The sequence below is a fragment of the Adiantum capillus-veneris genome, chromosome 20, assembly GCF_014529385.1.
Source record: "Adiantum capillus-veneris isolate H3 chromosome 20, ASM1452938v2, whole genome shotgun sequence".
Classification (NCBI taxonomy): Eukaryota; Viridiplantae; Streptophyta; class Polypodiopsida; order Polypodiales; family Pteridaceae; genus Adiantum; species Adiantum capillus-veneris.
In genome coordinates this window covers 115,898,113-115,920,165 of record NC_140950.1, presented here as the reverse complement: position 1 = coordinate 115,920,165, position 22,053 = coordinate 115,898,113, and the positions used below count along the sequence as shown (strand labels likewise).

Here is a 22,053-nt window from a genome sequence, read left to right as displayed (position 1 = left end):
CATGGCGTTGAGTACCATGGCACAATCCCTTGGTTATTTCTTGCCTCCAATTTAAGCTCAACCTCCATCCAAGATCTCTGCTCAGGAGTGAGATATTCCATTATGCTCGACTTGTTTGCTATACCAAACTTCTGAAACATAAATACTTCATGTGCCAAGTTGGGTGGAGCTGTAGCCCGCGAGATTCTAAAAGCAAGAGTTAAAGGATAATCAAATGAAAAATCACATTACAACCAGAGAATTGAACAACAATAATCCATATAATTCTTACTCGTTTGTTGTATCAAGACTCAAAATCAACTCTGCTTTCTTCTTTTTATCTATCTCAATAAATTCACAATGAACTTGCACATGATATTTTTCATTCTTAGAGTGCTCTACAAAAGAAACATCATCCAAAATAAATTTTCAAGTGCAACAATGTATATTCAAACTCAAACACAAGCGAAAAGAAGCACTTGCCTTCTTCAATTCGTCGCATCCAAGTTTTTAACCTGTGGTTACCATCCCACACAAAAAACAGTTTGCCTCGAAGATCTACCCAATCACCCACAAGATTCTTTTCAAATTCTACATTGAGTCTTTGCCATATTGGATCCCACTTCTCAATCGTGTCCTCTGTCAAATGTTTTGTTTCTCCATGTCGTCCTTTAAGTGAAACAATAAAAGAACCCATTGAAGAGACATAGCCAACCCTATCAAACGTGGATGTCAACCAAGGTGCATCCAAAATTGCACATCGAACAGCATCTGTAGCTATTAATCTACATAAGGGAACAAAAGGGGGTTCTGACTTTCTTTTGATATGAAATTGACTTATGACTTCATTCATCAACCCTAGAGACACATTCTCCCCAAAAACCCTGTCATGCTTTGAAAAGTCGTCTTCTTCATCCTGGTTATTGTTCTTTGTGTGAGTAGTTTGTGGAGTGGGAGCAAAAGATGGACCAACAGTATTTGGAGTGATAGCAGTGCTATTAGAAGCTCCATCTATAGATTGATTTCTTCATCAACAACATACACACATTGATTTCTTCTTTTCACAGACTTCTTTGGCGGACTCATTGGTAGAATCCTTGAGGGACCATCCTCAAGTGTAACTTGCCTTCCTTGAACAGTCCCAGACCATAGAGTCATACCCCCTGAACATTTCGCTTCTCGTTTTCTCATGGAGCGTTTAGGAACCATGGTAAATATCTTAAATATCTATAAAGAAAATAAATAACATAATCAAGACTTTGTTTACAATTACTTACTCTATCTTAAAATACTATAAGTGCAAAAAAACCATAACAAATATATAAATACCAAAGGACAAAGAAGAAGAAGAAAAGCTTGACCTTCTGCTAAAAAATGAACATAAGGTAAATACCTGATAAAAATGAACCTTCAAGATGGTTTCAAGGCATAAAAACTGCACGTCAAAACCTGTCAAAACCAATAACCAAATAGAAACATGTCAAAACCAATAACTAGCACCAAAAATTTTTCAGTGGAACAATTCTCCATTAAGATTTTGAAGTGGACAAGAATGCCAACCAAGGCTAACAGAAAAGCATAAATACGGAATTGCCAGTTATGTGTTGAACAAATTGTTCGACTGAATGCAATTGAGGAAAGGCTTTCCGTCCATTGCCAGCCTTTTTCAATGCATTGCACTGCCAGAGCAAATTTTCCTTGAAATTTTTATTTTAAGCAAAGTAGAGGGGGCATACGTCCTATAACCAACGCTCAAAGCTTACAGGTGACAAATGTACGGCCAAAGTTGAGAGAAATTTGAGTTTGTTGATGACAAATACTTACCTAGATTGCCAAAATCCAAGAAAATTAAAGAGCGGCAGGGTGGTAGAGAGTGGAGCTTGCATGGTACTATGTGGTTCTTGAGATGGATTACTATTAAAAGTTACTGTATTTCTAAGGTCCAAGTGTATATGGAAGTTATAAATAGCTTCATAATAGGACTTAACTTTAGGCTAAATGGGTTTGGATTATTAGAACATGAAGTGCAAGTTGGAAGTTGGTGTAGTGGGTAGGCCGGGTGGGAGGTTCTTTTTGGTTTTCCTTTGCAATATTCCAAAGGGTAAGGAGGAAGCATCGAGGTATCACTCTGTGAAGGTGGGAAGGCAAGATGAAATAGCAAGCCCACCGGCTGTAACGGAATTTTAGGTTTGAAAGTGCAACAAGCTGGTGTTGCTGCTGGCCTGGTGAAGTAGCTACTCGCTATTGAGAGTGGAGGGCGCACTGGCACATGCGGTGATAAGGCCGATGGTACATGGTACACACTAGTGCATCTTTTATCCCTCGTAAATTCAGCACTACTGATTACAATGCTAAGAGGCGACACAAGCTCAAAGAAACAAGAGAGACCATCCATGAATGTGTCTGCATGTGCAATACTCAATTGTAGAGCACATCTACATCAAAAGAAATGGCTTGCTACATGTGTGTAGCGCTTATTGTCTATCTTAGATTATCTGCAAGATCTACATATCAAGAACCTATGGTCACCAGCTGTGGCGTGTTCTCATGGCACTTGTCAAAACACTTATCTTCGTGCTCTCGTGAATAATGCATTGCACTGTCGGGAACTTTGTGAGTTATGCATGGTCTGGGATCAGAATTCATTATGTTTGCTGTGTTTTTTTGGGTGCATGGCGGCCACATGTGCAGATAAATTTTCCTGATCCGAAGACCTACAACCTCAACTCTGCCCCATCCCAAACTATGGTGCATTTGATCATCATCAGTGGTGTCTAAAAGCTACTCCCACCTGCGGACGGTGCTTGGGGGATGATACATCGAAAAAGACAGGTAAAGTATGGCCTGCACCTGGGTATTCTAAAACCTGTTCTATAACATGTACAGCTTATCAGTCCTAAATCCCTGTGCTTTTTTCTGTGAGGACAACATTCACCATGTACAAGGCATGCCACGCCAGGGAATCTCCTGCTTCAGCACCCAACATCTGCAGTCTTCAAAGCCAAAATAGTGCTTCGAATGGAAACATACAGACGATCGCGTAAACCTGATCAAGGTTTGTAAATGGAACCATCGCGTAAACCTGAGCTCGCGTAAACTGTAGCAGCCACGCCAGGGAATCTCCTGCGTCAGGGAATCTCTTCCACGATACTGAACCTCTGGCTATGCAGGGACGACGACGACGCAGGATCTGACGATGACGACGCCGGGTCTTACGATAACGATGCAGACGATGCAGGGTCTGATGATGACGACGCAGGTGTACAAGCACACTATTTGTCCGCGCGCGCGCAGACGGACAGTGTGCTCGCACCGGAGAGGGCGAAGTTTCACAAACCAAGCAGAGCTTGGGCAGAACACATGGATTACACTCCTCAAAATACTTCTCATCCTCGCATACCCCTCCTCCTCCATCTCTCCCTCCACGCCTTCTCCCCACTCATTGAGCACGCTATCCGTCTGCGCGCGCGCAGACGGATAGCGTGCTCAATGAGTGGGGAGAAGGCGTGGAGGGAGAGATGGAGGAGGAGAGCAAAAATGTGATGTACCTTGTCTGCTCGCTGATCTGCACCGCCATTTTTTCCACAAATAAGAAGCTTTGCAAAGTTAAGGATTATTAATAATTTTAGGGTTTTAAAACTTGAGGATCTTCTTAATTTGAGGAAAAATTACCAAAATACCCTTCTAATTTGTGCAAATTCCAAAAATACCTCTCAAATTTCAAAATTTCCCAAAATACGCTTGCTCACGATTTTCTATCTTTATTAATTTTTGACGATCGAGATCCGGTTTTTAGTGCTCACCTCCCAAAAAAAGAGAATTATGTCTAAAAATAATGACGCAATTCATCTCCAAAGCGTAAATAACCAGCTTGAATTCTAGTTTTTGACAATCAGTCTTCTTATGAAAAGCTACAATTTTTTTAATCTTTGGATAAATTTACTCTCACAAAAAGGGGTATTTTGAGAATTGTGAAAAATTTGAAGGATATTTTGGGATATTCCACAAATTAGAGAGGTATTTTGGTAATTTTTCATTAATTTTATTATCAAACTTTAGATGGTCGAAAAAACCTAGGTTTTTGTGAAATCTAGTGGATTTTTTTTCGTAATACCTACGCAACTTATCCAAAAAAAACCTCTTGGTTTTTGTGTTTATATTCTTGAAAGTAGGTGTATTTTGTGGAATGATCTGCATGTCTAATGATTGCGAGTCTCTTTTACCTCGTAAATATATGGTTTTTACCTAACGTTATGATTGGAGAGAGGATATTAAATTATTATTGTAGCCGTCGGTATTATTTAAAAATCAACCATGAGAAGATATTAAATTATGATTGTAGCCGTCGTCATTTATGATGCGGTAGTCAATGATTCTATGAAGAATATTACATTTGTAAAAATGTATGCATTCTCTTTTAACATTATGTTTTATATTTTGGTAAGAAATTTGTATTAGGTCTAGACAAGCAGCTGCTTCCTTTGTCTTGCTATGAAGATGGACAGAGTAACTATCTCTTGGACACTTGGAAAAGAGACTCACACTAGAGAAGTAGAGCTTCGACACAACAAACTCTTGCTCAGCAGATATTATCTTCAGTGTCTTCTTCCTCCAACATACAAATTTACCTGTTTGAAAGCAATAGTTTACATCGGGTTGGAAAAAATGTATATCGAAACCCCTTCAGAGTGGGATATTGATGAAAATGAGCACTTTTTACTAGACTCTACTCTCTCTTCCGAGTATCTCATTGAACATTCTAGTGATATGCTCTATATTACAGATAGTGGCGAGAGTGATTTTGGTGCTAAGCCAGGCATAACAAGCATCAACAACAATCCATGTGCAAAAGAAGATTGTTTTGAGATAAACAATCCATCAATGCAAGAGGAAACAAAGCCTGCTGATAAAAAACAAATATTGGACTCCAGTGATGATGACGTTCATGATTTGACAAAAAACTCCATTATCCCTTGGATTTTAGGTAGCAAAACATGTTTTAGACTACAACATCTGATAAACAATAGTAAGAAAATCAAATAGGTGACTGAACTTCCACAAGTTTATGATGGTGACATTTCCTTTGAGCTACCCCCCGTTGAATAAGGTTGTAAGAGGATGGAAGGGATGGAGCAAAAATTTGATGGTCATCTTTGGACTAGGCCGCATAAAACTAACATGTCCATAAATTGTACTGTTAGGCTTAGTTATTGCTTGGGCTCATTAGTTTGTCATAGAGTTCTTTGCCCGTATTATTTGAACAACACCAAGTTCAATGTATCCTTCTTTCATGGTTACTTGGATAAGCAAGTAAGCAAAGGGCTTCTATGTGAAGAAGAAAACCTAAGTATCACTTGTCATTATTGCAAAAAAGTTGTTTTCTGTGAGAGTCCTTGTTCTTGTAAAGTGTACTACATTTTGCCCTCAAATCCAAAGCTTACAAGAATGATGATTCACATAGGTCATCACTTGCATGATGTTCAAGAAGGTACGTCAAGAGCCACAATAGAGAGAATACGCAAGATGGTTGCAAGTGTCTTGAAGGTGGATAGAAGCAGTGGACCAAGAAGAGTTCAGATGATTGTCGCCAGACAATTATTGGTTGACGCTATTGTTGGTTCAGATGAACTAAAAATGGGGGAGTCAGAGCTCTCAAATATATTGGAAGAAATGATTCCACTGGTTCAGAATCAAAGACAACAATACTCGATTGTTGGGGATGGGTTTGACCACATCATGGTTTTGAAGAAAAAATGTCACTTTCCTTACTTTCATGGGAGTCGTTTCCCTGGACAAGGTGTCCCAAATGATAAGTGCTACATCTTTAAGATGTCAACAAAAGGTCTAAGGTCTGGTATAGACCTTGTCAATCGCATGCGTCGAGGAGCAAATGGAGATTTGAGTGCTTCTTGGGTGCATTTTGATCACACACACAGAATAGATGGATGGGAAACTATGTCATGCTCTGTCTATGATGCAAGGTAATTTTTTTATGGTTTGCAGCATTTTGTCATTGCATCATTTGCAGACTTGTTGTGGCTAAGATTTGTTATTTTCTTTAGTTTCAAGGGATTGATGGTTATAGCGGTATGTGACACCAAAGAGGAGGATACAGACACACAAGTCTTGTTTTGGAGATCTCTTAATGATGCTTTGGCTCAAGAAAGTTATCCATCAGCAGACTTTGCAGGCTTTATGGCTGATGAGGCTGGAGCAAATTGGGTTGCCGTATGTACAATTTTCAATGGAGGGCCAAATAACATCATGATTGGAAGGGAAAGGTCCTGTCTCTTCCATTGGGAGCAAAGTCTACAGAAACATACTAAAAAATATATAGCCAAAGAAAAGTTTAGTATCCACAGAGACATGTGTGAGACTTGGCGCAAATCAAGGACAATGGGTCTGGCAATGAAGCAAGCATAAGCAATTAGAAGATGGTGGTCAAATAATGTTGCAAGTGAGAATATCAAGTCACTGGAGAAATGGTTCAAGTGGTGGGAGACAAGGATATCTCACTGGGGTAGCCTACACAATGAAGTATGATACAATCATGAGCCTAACTTTGACCTTCTCTATTTTTTGTTTCACTGATTCAAATTTTTTTGTTGGTGGAATGCAGATATCTATGAGTCCTTGGGAAAAAGCTCAAATTCCTAGTACCAATTTGTCAGAGACCATTCATGCATCTTGGCTTGCTGGTGAAGGGGGTAGCAAAAAAATTTCCTTGTATGATGCACATGTCACTGATGTCATCAACGCTTACATTCAATGCACAAAGCAACATGGTTATCTGACTGGTAGATACATAGGGCTTGGTCCGGATATGCAAATGTATCTAGAGAGATCAAGAAATAAAGAGAAAACTCTCAGCCCACTTGCATTGGAACATGCTCTCCAAGGAGCAGTCGCAGGCACACCATTTTATGGGCAACCCTTATTGCATGGAGACAGGGAAACCGTGCAAAGAAAGAAGGCAAGAGGGTTTGCAGAAACAGCTTCTCATAATCCTGGTTATGTGATGGAGTCTAGACAACGAAAAGAGCACGGACGACCACGAAAGATTTTGTTTGATACGGACATGAAGAAAGAGGGACAGAAATTTGATGTGAATGCAGATTCCACAGATGAGGAGATTCATGCAGATAATGACATAAGAGATGACACCGCACCCTCTATTAGTGAATATTCTATAGGTGATTTTGAGATTGCTGTGCCAAGGGGTCATTGGGCAATCAGACGAATGCCTCAAAATGTCTCTCGTAAGTGCTTTGGTGTGCTTGAAGGGAGAGATGTGAGAATGTCATCCAAAGTAGGTCTCCAGGACTTGTGGCCCCATGCTTTTGGGGAGAGAGAACTTACAAAGACCAGAGGCAACACCAATGGATGTGGTTTTGTGGCCATGATGTGCAACACACTGATGTTGTGGCCAAACAAGTATTGTCACCACCGGAAAGGCCAACAACTTGGCTAGTAGAGAGTGGAGCAAGTGTATCAAAGGAGGAGTATGCTTGTTTGCTAGGGGCAGGTTTTTTGATTAGAGATCCTTCTCCAAAGGTTGTCAAGAAAGGGGAGACAATGGGAAGCTCTAGAAAGCACAGTAAAAAATGGAGGTCCGGTGTCTCTAAGGAGGCAAATAAGCGCATGGAAATAGGAGCATGTATGGAAGCTTGTTTTGTACAAGAGATAATTATGGTGCCTGATCGTCATGCCGTGTTCAAGATATTAACGCAAGATGTATATGATGTGCATGTGGCTATGGAGCCCTACTGTACATGCCTTGATTTTCAAGGACGGGAGAAAGCAACAAAATCTTACATAGCTTGTAAGCATTTATACTTTGTCTACACACAGATTCTTGCGTTGGATGGTAAGAAAAATATGATTATACATCAACCAACACTACGTGAAAGAGATCTCACTTTCATCTTGAATCAGCCCCGACAGTATACGCCTTCAAAGAAGTAGAGAAGACAGAAATTCCCAGTAGTTTGCACAATTTGTTTTGACATTTTGGTGGGAGATCGTATACTTTGTGAGGCTCCATTTTGGAATTTCCGAGTAAAACAATCTCCTCGATGGCATGCTTTTTGCTTTGTTCTATTTGGGACCCTAGATATTATTGCTTTTGGCGAATCTTTATTTGAAATGATGGTAGTGCTTGTAGCATGTGCAAAATTGTTTTGAGTATTTAACTTTGACATGTGCAAAAATAGTACTTTTTTGGTTGTAGCCTTGTAGGTTTCTCTACAAGAATGACATACATAGAAGTTCTTGTTGGGTTGTACTTTTTTTTTATACACTAATGCTATTGTTATGAAGGGATTGTACATGTATCAAACTTGCAAAGATAGATAAAACTTAGAAACATCTAAGTGAATACTCTAGTTTGAGCATGCAACTTAGGAAGACCTAAACTATGTGAGAAAGCTCCAAATGAAAAGCTTTCAAAAAATTGACACTCATTCAAAAGAATTATCCAAAGAAGGACCTCACAAGGACTTTGTGCAGTGGAAAAAATAGTCGGTTTTGCTGAATTTTTAAAGATCACATGCTCCCCGAATTTGAAAAGGTGATACAAACAAAAGTTGTAGCTCGTGAGCTGAACTTTCACCTCAAATTTTTTCATATTTTTTTGAGCTACGAGCTATGAGCTATGATTTTATTGGTGGACCCCAGTTTTCCCATGCTATACAACCACACTCCCTCTTCCACTTTATCATTTTCCTCTTTCACACACACTTCTCCACTCATCATCCCTACCTCTCTCACCACTCCTCTCTGCACCCTACTCACCTTCTTCTCAACGTTGAAGAATAAGAGAAACCATGGTGAACTCATGTCTCCTACACACACTTCCATTTCTAAATTGATCACATAGTCTCATTTTTCCTCATCCATATTACCCATATCTATATAAAAAAACCACAAAATTCAGCCTCTTCTCTTGAAAGACAGCATCATGGTGATTGATTACTCATATTCAATTACCTTGGCTCCCAAAGGAAGGTCAAGAGTGGAAAAAACGTACTTTCAAAGCTAGTGGACCGTCAACAAGAGTCAAAACTGACCCTACTCAAGACACTTGGAGCATCAACATTGTAAGAAATCCATGTTTTCTTACCTAGTAAGAGTTTTTTCTTCCTTATTTGTATCCTACTTGGATACTCCCATTGTAAATATCCAATTCCATTTGTAAATCAATAAAGATACTAACTCTACTAATTTACTAACACTAACCTACTATGGAAAGTCCTATCACCTCCACTTCTCTCCTCTCTCTCTTCTTCATCTATCCACACCAACTTCTTGATAATTCCAAGAAAAAGAAATTAGATAAGTGCTGAAAATCTAACCCAACCATGGTTAGAGGAGTAACCCTAGCCCTCAAAATTTCTATAAAAGGAGGGTGTAGCTAGCACAAAAAGGGGGAGCCATAAGCAAGAGCACTATGCTATAGCTTGAGAATCCAAGCTCAACCTCTCTAGAAGGAGCTCTTGAGTGGAAGCTCATTGTCTTATGCATATGCATGTGTTGTATTAGGGGTGATTAGCAAGGGAACTCTATGCCATTGTAAGAGAGAGTGATCATTCAATTGAGAGTAAGAAATCTATAATTTCTCCTACTAGTGTAAGCCCAACATTTGCTGAATCAAGGAGGGTGTATTTGGACTAAGCTTGGATACTTTGTCTCTCTTCCAACGTGAAGTAATGGACAACAATGATGTGTAAGTGTCTTGGTGTTTTTTTTAAGTTCTTTATAGCTTGTCTCTGGGTGTTGTCATCAATTTAGCCATAAATCCCACATAATGTAAGAGGGCGACAGGGTGGAGAGGACTCCCCTGGCCTTAAGACAGTGATTGGGGTGGCTTTTCTTGTGATGTGTTGTGGTGTAATTACTCAAGCTATGTTGAACAAGTACAAATCTCACTTTGATTGATCATGAAAGATTTGTAAGAAGGTATTAATGCAACAAGCACCCTCCCCCTTCTCTCTCTTTCTTACATATATAATTGTGTTTGCTTGATCTCATTGCCGATACATTTCAAAGCAGCCCGAGCACTATCTCTCTCTCTCTCTCTCTCTCTCTCTCTCTCTCTCTCTCTCTCTCTCTCTCTCTCTCTCTCTCTCTCTCTCTCTCTCTCTCTCTCTCTCTCTCTCTCTCTCTCTACGCGTCCTAGTTCGCATCCAAAACTAGGTGGTGCCCCAAATTTGTGTAGGGTTAGGTTGCGGGTTTGTGTGTGTGTTGTTGTTTTTTTTCCAACCCCAACCCAATTGAGCAGCACGAGAGCTTAGAAGGGTGCTTAGAGGCCACTCTTCTTGTTGCCCGCCCCGGACCGCCTCAGTACTTGTATGATACAAGTAGTCTTTGAGGTTGGTCTTAATGATTGCTTCTTCATTCATTCTACATAAACAATAAACCATAAAAATTTACCTCAAGACGTATCATTAAAACAAAGAAAAAGAAAAATTTAATGTACAAATGAAAATAAGACTTACATGTTCAATCTTTGAAGAGCAGCAATTAATCTCAACTCCTCTTGTTGGGTAGGAACAATAAATTGTGCCAAAACCCTCACATGTTTCTTCTTGTCATTACGTGAGACCTCGCTTATGCTCTCCATCCAAGAGGCCGCTCGATGATTCCCTTCCTAGACAAAGAACATCTTTCCCTTCAACATGGACCATTGATCATTGTTTTCAAGCTCATCCTCAAACTCTTTGTTAACCATATGCCAATACTTGTCCCAAGTTTTTGTAATGTCCTCATTAACATCTCTACTTGAACCATCAGGAAGATTTATGGATAAGATGAACATACCTTTCATCTTAAGGTACCCTTCTTCTTCAAAAACCTTCTTAAGTAGAGAAAGGTCCCTTCTAAGCTCTCGTACTCTCTCATTTATCAAACACCTACAAAGAGGAATCATAGGGGGTATACATCCTTTATTGAGGGTTAAACTGTCTATAAACTCGGAGCCTTGAGGCGTGATAATAGCTTGTGGGATGACCTCCTCAACCTCCTTGTCATCTGTCACCTTCTCATTGTCCTTCATACCCCCATCTACATCCTTATCATCATTAGTGTCCTCTTTATCTCCTTGATCATCATGAATGTCTTCTACTTGTTGATTAGCCTGAGCATTTTCAGCTTTATCAACTAATTTTTCTCTATCCTCACTACTAGCAACAGATTTCCTCTTCTTGCGTATGACTTTGGGTGAACCTTTTGTCCTCTTTCCAAAGCACAAATAAAGAACAAATAAGCATATCAACAAAAATATTAAACTTACATACATTTAAAATTTCTTCAAAACAAGATGCTTATTTATGGGCCAAATTTAAAATTCAAAACTTAAGAACATGCATTTCAGTCAAAATCCGACATCACATGCATTGTGTGTGTGTGTGTGTGTGTGTGTGTGTGTGTGTGTGTGTGTGTGTGTGTGTGTGTGTGTGTGTGTGTGTGTTTGTGGAGGTCTTAGCATTGGCCTTCTATGCTTAAAACCAGCCCCATTCCTATGTATATGCATCATACACATCTCAACCAATCACCAATCCATACTGGGTACCTCCTACAATCAACTATTGGCAAGAGATGCCAATTGAAGTACAATCAAACAGTAGCCTCTTCCAAAAATGGGGGAAGAGCCTCGGCACTTACACAAACACTCGAAATACTATTGGTTTGAAATACTCCAGATAGTTTTTGACATTTTAAGTGTAATGGCATGTTAGAGGCAGTTTATAGCCAATGGGCTTCATGGCCAAAGCAAATGGGAAAAGAAGTCCAACCAAAAAATTTAACCTCTTCCATTAACACATCCACAGTAAGATATCTGAAGGACGAACGGTCGGTATCTCCCTTAACCGATGGCTACTGTTTGATTGTACTTCAATTGGCATCGCATTTAGCCTACACCATCTGTGGCTCCCGGCCACCAATCCTTGTCAAATAATTTATGTTTAATATCATAGAATTGTGTTTATTGTTGATGTTATGGTGGAGTTAGAGATGAAGTAATGACTTCGAGAACTCTCAAGAAATGCGGAGTGTAACACCAAAGAGGAGTTATGCTCCAACACCATAGATGAGTTATGCTCCAACTCTTGTGATGATGCCCCGCATATGCTCCCCCCCCCCCCCCCCCCCCCCCATGCGACCTTCCAATGACGAATACCCAGGCAGGGTTTCGTCGGCGAAACCCCTGGCATGGAGCAGTGTTGAAAAGAACTTTCCTCATCTTATGGCTTGACTGAGATATGTATGCCTTTCAACTGAGATATGTATGCATTTCGACTGAGATATGTATGCCTTTCGACTGAGATATGTTGGAATTTTACTGAGATATGTATGCATTTCGACTGAGATATGTATGCATTTCGATGGGGAAAGGCAGCTCATAACATAGTTGAAGGTCAAAGGTGTGGAAAGCCAATACACAGCTAGCCCCTTTTGATGGTGTGGAAAGCCAATACACAGCTAGCAAGTCCCATGTTGGTCAAGAATCTACGTCTTCAAAGGTATTTTGCCGGAGAAACCCAATCTTGCCAAGAGCCCCAAGCCACCTGCTCAGTCATTGCTATGGCATCGATCATCCACTCTTTCATGGTGTTGGAGGTTAAAAGTTAAGTGTTTCGCCGTCGAAACTACCTGGTCTGTGCATAATTTCTAGAGATTTCAAGAGGTGAAATTTAGATTTGTTGAACTGAGCTTCGCCAGCCTGTAGATCATGCTTAGACATGTTCTAAAACACATCTTGACAGATGATTGGGAAGAAGGCACATGTTCTATTTGGCAAAAGAGCTTCGCCCACCTGTAGATCATGCTTAGACATGTTCTAAAACACATCTTGACAGATGATTGGGAAGAAGGCACATGTTTGATACTACAGTTTGGATAATTTGGGTGATTACAAGCAAGGAAATGGCAAGGAATAGGCTCTCTGTTTTGGGCTCTGTTTAGAATCTATGAATTAGAGAGATGAAGCAACAAGGGTAATCCTGTTGAGCCATCCTATGAGGATCTAGAGGGGAGTAACTTTTAAGTTCAAATAAATACTCTACATGACTTGTACAAGACTGAAGTTGGTAGTCTTGGGAGGATCTGCTCTTTTGTTTTCCCAATGTCCGGACCTTCTTCACTAATTGCTTCTGTTGTACGATCACTGACATACAGCATTAGCAGGCTAGTATAACAAGCAGTATGGATTCATTAGAGCAGTGGAAAATCCTGTCCAAAAGTCACATCATTGACTTAATTTAAATCTCTCAATTGCCATGGCATCAATACCTGCTCGCAATAGCTCTCAGGCACCTGCGCAGGCAATTCATTCTCTCTTGAAATGAGCAAGGGGCACCTACACACTTACTCAAGCAGATTTTTCAATAGATCATGCGTTTTTGCATCAGATCACGCGTTTTTGCAACAGATTTGCAACACATCACACGTCCTTGGCGGCTATCAACAGGCTTGTATCCTTTCGCACGGCAAAATCAGCAAAGGTTAATTAACCTCTGGAAAGCAAAGGGCACCTGCACAGTAAGTGTTTCGCCGTCAAAACTACCTGGTCACGCGTTTTTCTCAGTGGGTGGGGGCCCCTTTAGAAGGGCCGTCTAGACCAAGAGCAGCCTGCTATTGTGTGTGAGGGTCAAGTCGAGCTACTGTGTGCGAGGGTCAATGATAGGGGCTGCCCCCGACTGTGTCAAGGATAGGGATTGTGTGCCCTCGAGGGTCAAGTCGAGCTGCACAGCATGCTACTGTGTGCACCCGAAACCAATTTGCTAAGATACAGAGGAGTTTCACTGCCGAAACCCCTCCACGACCTGGTAGCAAAAACAACAGAGAGAGAGAGAGGAGTACATGTTCACGTTTCTGCTAATTGCGCCGTTTCATTGTGTGCTGTAGGGATCGCACACAAAGCTACGTTTTCAAGCTGTCCACACAATCAAAGACCACGGCGTGTAGGACATTTTAAATCTATTTTTTTATTTATTGAATATATGAAAACTATAAAAATGATAATACATGATATATAATAAAAATGATAACAATGCTTGAGTCATATCTAAAGTAAGATACTCCACATTGAATACCGCCAATCATCACTTTAAAACAGAATATCTTGTGCTTTATTTTTCACTCTCATACCATCATATATACGAGTCTTTTTCTCTGTTTAACACTATCTTTTGCCACTTTCGCCTTTTGCCTTCTACTTTCTGCAAATATGAATACTGCAATTATACGAGATGAGAGCAGCACTAAACAGATAGAGATTTCAACTCAAAACAGTGTTGTGGAGATCTCACGCCATGAGTTAAGTGCACGTTTTAGATTAGTAGAGCATACAATAAGTTTTCATCAATTATTTGGTGAGCAGAATGAAGGTCTTCCTTTTGAGGTGCCAAATATTCACAGAGGAGAGAATACTGTGTTTCAATTGGATATTCAATTTGGAAGGAATTTGTTTTGCATGGCAGACAGCTATCAAGACAAGCTCCTGTTATAGAAATTGAGGAAGAGTGTTCAATACAGCAGGCAGTGGAGGAGAAAGGTGAGCCAAAAGCAACAGAGATTGCTAGCTTGGAAACTTCCACTGCACATAGCATAGTTGAGATGCTTAGAAATCTGCAACAAAAGAACTCTTTAAGAGCAAACTTTGAGCTAGTTCGCGAGATAAGAAAGATTGATGAGCTACCACAAAGATATGATGGAAACATCATGTTTGAGCTTCCATATGCAGGCCCTACCAACAGGACAACAGGAGCAAATGACAAATTTGATGGACATGTTTGGACAAATGTAGTAACAAGCAATATTGCTGGATTTGATGGGATTGTCAGATTCAAAAAATGTGGTGGACACTTAATGTGCCTAAACAATATATGTTCAGGAGTACAAAGATCAAAAGAAATGAACGAAAAGTTTTCGATAGGGCATTTGTCAAAAGTCTGTCCCTCAGGATCCACGATAGGCAGCTTTGGAAGCCTAAAATGCTTTTATTGTAATCTTCCCCCAACTTGCATCTCTGAATGCCCTTGTAAGCTCATTATTTTTTTGCCCTCAAAGATCCCTGGTAAGAGAATAACGAGAGGGATTCTTCACATGGGTTGTCACTTACACCCAGTTGCTGAGGGTGTTGCAAAACAAGCAATGGTGGATGTTAAAGTCAAAGTGAAGGACATGATATCTAAAGATTTTGTGGGTAGGCCAAGGTCTCTCCAACAAAAATTGGCAAAGGAAATAGAACTGCAATCAGCACTTTTTAAAGACCACTCTGCTAAGACAATGCTTTCTGACAAGGACTTAGGTGAGGTCTTGCTAAACTTGCACCTACACTTGACAAACGAAGATTGTCACGGTGGAGGAAAGAAGCACAAGAGGAGGTCGGCCAACCCACTACTAGCTATGATTCCATTTTTAGTTTGAAGAAGCGCTTGCTTTTTGACTTTTTTCAAAGCATGGCCTTTCCTGGTCAACTAGAGTTCTCTGGCTTTGATAGATGTCACATTTTTAAAATGTCAACCCAAGGACCTGGCAATGGTGTTGATTTGGTTAATAAAATGTGTCCTGGTGTCGAATTGGAAAGTTGTTGGGTTTTCTTTGATTTTGTTAAAAGAATGCAAGAATGGACAACTATGGCATGCCATGTATATAACCCTTATGTTCAAGAAATTCAAACCATAGCTATTGGAGATTTTAAAGTGGAAGATACTGAAGCTCAAACTCTTTTTGGGATGCTACTGAATCGAGTGATGCAAAAGGAGGGTTACAAAAAGGCTGAATTCAAAGGATTTATGGCTGATGAAGCTCAGGCAAATTGGCGAGCTGTGAGGACAATTTTTAATGGAGGCCCTAATAATGTTATGGTTGGACAGGAAAGATCATGCTCATTTCATTGGGAACAGAGTATGCAACAACATGCAAGAAAATGTATCCTTCCCCACAGTCAAGAAGAGTTTAAACAAAGGTGTAGAGCATGGAGGATTGCACCTTCTGAAGAGGCTGCCGAAACAAAATTGGACAATCTACGTATGTGGTTGAGAAAAGAACATTTATACAAGACGAAGATTTCAATTCTCAAGACATGGCTTGTCTGGTGGCATGCCAGAGTTGCACATTGGGGTGAATACATGGTCAAGGTGAGTCATTGTTAAATATTTAGTAGATAAAATAATTGCAAGTTTAAATGTTCTAAATTTATTTCAGGCTTTGGAGGGGAGTGACAGACAACTAGTACCATAGGCAAACTCAGCGGAGTCCGTGCATGGGAGCTGGTTAGCTTCCAATGATGGGGTTAAACATATTTCTCTATACAATGCTTGCTACGGTAATCTTTGTACTGTTCTTTTGCAGCAGTCAAAATATGACTCTTTTCTTAAGGGTGGACACCTTGGATGTGGCCCTGGAATTGAGAAAATTAAAAAAAGACGAGCTTCATCTAGTGCAACCCTCCCAAGACCTACAGAAGTGGTGGACCTAACTAATCAGGCAGCAGTTGAGCTTAATGCTTCCAGTAGAAACTTTTTGGAAGATGGTGATTCAAGGACAGTGAGGCGACGACGACAAGGCAAACACAATAATCCAATTAGAGATAGAGATTCACATCGGCCTGAATTTGAGTATGTCACACAACCTGCACATCGCTCAACTCGACCTACCCATAGCTCAATTGGAATAAAAACCACTATTGAGGTGGATGTTCACCACACACGATGGGCTATTTGAAGGACAAATCCAGGGAGTGAAGTGCGATGCCAAGGATACTTACGACATAAAAACAAAAAGTGCAATGAGCTAATTGATAAGAAGGGTAGAGGAGGATTATTAGGGGTGCCTGCCCCTTGTTTTGAGAGTCTCATTGAAATCCCTTCAGGTCTAAGAAAACAATTTGTATGGTTCTGTGGAAACAACATTGATCATACATGGGAGCCATCAAAAATTGTGAAGGAGAGACCAGCAAACCGTCCTACTATATGGCCAATTTCAAAAGGAACATCCTTAGATTATACAAAAATAGAAGCATTGTGTGCTGCAGGATTTGACTTGCAGAATATTGAAACTACATCACAAAAAAATGCAAATTTGGTTCACAATGCAGATGATGCTGATGTGCATCCTAAGCATCGTGATAGTAGGGTGGGGGTGGTCACTAGGGTCATAACAAAAGAGATGGAGGCAAGAATCAATAGATCTGCAGAGTTGATTTGCACAATTCATGGCCAACGTGTGGTGATTCAAAATGATCATGTGGAATTTACTTTGACAACCAGTACAAGCGAGAAAAATGAGGAGAGCTATTTGGTGGTAGTGTCCATCTTTCCTTCTTGCACATGTGAGGATTTCCAAAAGCGTTTACAAGAGGGTAAAAAATATATGCCTTGCAAGCATCTTTATTTTGTCTACACAAAAAAGCTTGGGTTAGATGTGTTTCATCAAAGGTTTGTTCATCAAGCAGCCTTGACTAAAAGGGAGCTCCATCAAGCACTGAGACTTTTGTCATAGATTTTAGATTACCTTGCATTTTTTTGGAAATTTTGAAAAATGTTGTCTATGTATAGCTGCTCAATCAAACTACCATATGCGATTGTATCAAACTACCATGTGCGATTGTTGTATTTGTATACATTACGTGATTGCTCATATATACATTTCTATATGTTCTAGGCCACTTTTGAGAAAATATTTTTAGGTTCTATATACAGTCTCAAGGTGTTTTTTCCTACAGTTGTACTATATATAGTTTCAAAAACTTACATTGTCTGTTTACTTACAAGGTATTTTTTCTAGCAATTGAATTATTTGCAAATGCATTGTTTATGGTATACAGCCTTCAAAATTTTTAGCCTAAAATGAGCATGTATCCTTGGCTACTATTGTATACATTCCACAATTAGGCATTCAAAAAGGTAGAGAGCTAACTAAAGGTAGATTTAACAAAGTGTGATTTATTGTTTTTCTAGTGATACATTTACAATGCATAAAGATTCAATTTGCGTATGGTCTTGTGATTCTTGGAAATGTAGAAATGTTTCTCAAATAAAACCACCACTACTACGTGCAGTTTCTATGAGTTAAATCCTTATGAAATTGCAAAACAAAATTATTGTTGCTAATTTGTTTGTTGAATAGAATAATCTATATCAAAGGTATTGATACTATGATGCTCATACATATTGTAAAGGAAGTTTGCAACATGTAGCATTGATCTACCTTTGCTTAAAAAGATTCTTTGTGATAAGATGCAAAGCTGTGTTTGATTTTTATCGAGTGTTTCTTAGTGAAATACATCAAGCATAATGTTTGTGTTTTTGGGGTTCTTTTTAAGTTTGTTACTTTTTTTTCCATCGCTCGTCTTGCTCGTGGGATTATGCTCGCAAAATGGTCATCCCCCCTGTTCATTAAACATATAATCTTCAAACAAAATTAATGTGCATTTTCCTGGCATCTTTCTTTGCATGGGAGCGGAGCTGCATGACATTCACCCCCTTTGAACCTGCACAACCTCCGGTCTGTGCCAATTGCACTTAATCAGCTTCATTAAAATCATCATCAGACATATCATCTGACGCATACATAACATGATCCTCTGGAGGTGGATCTGAATGAGAATCTTCAAGAACAATCTCACCTTCTCGCTTCTTGAACAACTTGATTCTTTTTCCTGCAATAGACACTTTAAGCATAGTACCATCTAGTTCACACAATTGATATGTCGCATCATCAAAAACATGTTGCACCACATATGGTCCAAACCACCGTTTCACCATTTTTCGCATAGCGGAGTATTGGTTCTCCAAGCTACTATCATAGACAAGTACCCGATCACCTTCCTTGATAGCATGTGGTCGTAGTCTATGCTTTCCATCAAATGTTGCCTTGTTCTTCAATCTCGCCTCCTTAAGCTTCTCTTTAGCGTGCTCAATATCCTCTTGACGCCTCTCAAGATTCCGAATACGTAGAGCAAGCAAGTCTTCAGTAGACATACCTTCTTCCCATGGCATTATGGTCCAAGTTGTAACTGCTTCCTCCGTAGGCATGATGGGTTTCTGCCCATGCATCAATTCGAATGGCGTAAATCCTATAACTGAACTGTGAGTAGTGCGATCAGCCCACAAAGCAAATGGCAAGATTTTAGGCCAATCACCAATATGTCCTTCACACGCCTTTGCTAAAGTTTTAACAATAGGCGGATGTCCCCTTTCACTCTTCCCATTACCTTCTGGATTATGTGTTGTGGTGAGGGTGAGTTTAATGCCCATACGAGCAAAAAACTCTCGAGCTTCATCTGCATCCACTTCTCCTCTATCTGCAGTAATTCTGCCAACACATCCATACCTAGAGATAACATCTTCAAGCAAGAACTTGCATACTGAACTAGTAGCTTTGGCACGCAAAGCTCTGCCTTCCACCTGATTAGTAAGATCTTCCCTGGAAAGAACAATATATCTCATCTGCCACACTCCTACTGGCATTGTAATAAGGTCCACCACCCACTTGTAGTGCATAGCCAGTGGATATGTGGGATGCAACCCATCTCTATGTCGCACATTAGAGTACTGTTGACATATTAAGCATGATTCTAGAAATTGAACCACGTCTTTATACATACCTCTCCACCAATATCGGTCTTTAATTTTGACAAAGGTTGCCCAGACTCCTCTGTGTCCAGCCCATAGACTTTCATGAAACTCTTTAATCACCTATTGTTGGGTTGCTTTGTCGCAAATAACTCGTTGTGGTACCCCTCCTGGGCGCTTCGGTTGCTTCCATAAATGTCCATCTTTCACGAAATAGCTATAGGCCTTTTTCCTGATCTTCCTGAATTCTTGATCACTCCATCCTTCTTGTCTAGTGAGAGTACTTAGGTAGCGGCCAATCATAAGCCACTCTCCATCATAAAACTCTTCAGAAAAAACTTCAAAAACATGAGCAATACTACCGCAGTTGGCATGTAGATAAGAAGATGTGTAGAACTTCAAGCCAACATTATCACTCATGGTCAGCATCTCTTCTTCATCTTCAAATCTGGCTCTCGATAACATATCTGCTACAGGGTTATCTCTACCTGCAATATGACAAAATTCAGGGTTAAGAGACTTGATATACGCTATCCATCGTAGCATGGCAATGTCCGGAGTAGAGCAATTTTCAATCATTCCTATTAGTGGCAAGCAATCTGTCTCTACCACAACGGTAGATCCAATAAAATATTCTTTATCGGTCCTTAGAGCAGTAGCAATGCCCCAAAGTTCCCTCTTAACCTGTGGATATCCTCGTTGCATTGAGCACCTTGGCTCCAAATCTCACTGCATACCTGTGTCCTTCAACATCATCTTGACCTATAGGGCTAGTGTCAACTGTTAAAATAACTAGCTTGTCGCATTTATAATTAACTTTCCTCAAGGTCGGAGCCTCAAGAAGCATCTTCTTTAATTTCTTGATAGCTTGTGTGTGAACTTCTTCCCAAACAAACCTCTTACCTTTTCGTATCAATTGATACAGCACCTCTGCAACATGAGCAAATTGTGGCAGCCAAACACGATAGAACACACACGCGCCTAAGAATCGACGAACCTCAGTAACTGAAGCACACGTGTCCTTCATCTTTTGGATTGCTTCAACTTTTGCAGGACTTGGCCTTCTTCCTTCAGAATTGCACATATGTCCCACAATTAAGACCTCTTTAGCTCAAAAAGTCGATTTTGACCTGAAAGTGTTAAGTTAACTTCTTCAAGCCTTGATAATATAGCATCACAATCAGCAATATGTTGAGCAACAAACTGTCTGCACCCCCTCTGGTCTTTTGCTTCATCTTTTGAGCCTTCTTCACAACCCTTAATTGGTAGATCATCAATGAAAGGCATGGTAACATGTGGGATAAAGTCCGTTAATACCTTATTCATGCCGTTCATCATATGAGCTACTGAATTAGTAGCACCCTGTGGTAGAGTGCACATCCTTACCAAACCAAGAGGAGTAGGCATTGTAGTAAGATCCCTGCTCTCCAAAGCTAACTGGAATTGATCATATCCTGAATAAAGATCGCCCATGGAGTAAATAGATCTACCTGCAAAGGCCTCGGCAAATTCATCCACAATTGGACCAGTACCCACATTGCAGATTGTTACCTTGTTAACCGGTTGCATATCCTGAATGAACCTTAATGTGCCATTTTTCTTCGGAATAATAAACCATCGATTAGAATACGGAGCACATGACGGCTCCAAAATTCCCATTTGAATCTTTTCATTGAGAAAATTGATGAGCTTTGGCAAGTGAGCCTTAGGAACTGGAATAGGACGCAAGCTCCATGGCATGTGTGGAACAGTGAAAATAACCATTGGTGAAACAACACTCGGATCCACACACCCTATCTCATTTGGCTCAAAAGCAAAAGCTTTACCATGTTTTTCGAGCATACCTTGAAAACATTTGATCTCCTCTTCATTGAGGAAACCATCTTCACCAACCTTCAGCTGCTGTAGTGTCTCCTTGGTAAACTTATGCCCTATGTTCTTCAGATCTCTGAGTATAGGCTGTCGAGAAGCCTCCTTGATCATCCCATCACTTCCTTCTGGAAGTGATGTAGCCACTGGCCTCACTTTCTTTGCAACAGTTTTATATTTGGTCTCTACATGTGCTTCAACAGTGTCACTTGATTCATCTTCAATATGCATAAGTTCTTCATATGAACTTAACTCATCATACATGTCCATTGAATGAACCTTGACTACTTCTGTTACAACTTGTAACCTATTTTGCCTCATCTCTTCAAGCACTGACATAATATCTTCATAAGATACCTCTTCAAAGACTCCTGAAATCACATCATCGGATTCAAGCACATCACAACCTTGCAATTCACTTTGAATACCTAAGACATACTGTTTTTCCCACTTCGGCAAATCATTAAATTTTCTGAAAGAGATTGAACCTTCAGATGTTAACCCCAAAAATCCCGAAGAGAAAGCTTCTCTTTGCGAGAACTTCTCCTCACTTGTACCACCATAGTCCCGCTTTATAATGGCACTCCGAGAAAATCCTGTGAAAACCTGTGTTCTCTAAACTCCT

General features: G+C 40.0%; 3 pseudogenes; 2 read left to right on the top strand and 1 right to left on the bottom strand.

Annotated features, from left to right (window-relative positions):
• Window positions 1–6,997: 6,997 nt before the first annotated feature.
• Window positions 6,998–7,944, top strand: LOC147433138 (uncharacterized; annotated as a pseudogene).
• Window positions 7,945–10,471: 2,527 nt separating this feature from the next.
• LOC147433137 (uncharacterized) lies at window positions 10,472–12,220 on the bottom strand (annotated as a pseudogene).
• A 1,986-nt stretch (window positions 12,221–14,206) lies between these two features.
• LOC147433136 (uncharacterized) lies at window positions 14,207–15,408 on the top strand (annotated as a pseudogene).
• The last annotated feature ends 6,645 nt before the right edge of the window (window positions 15,409–22,053 follow it).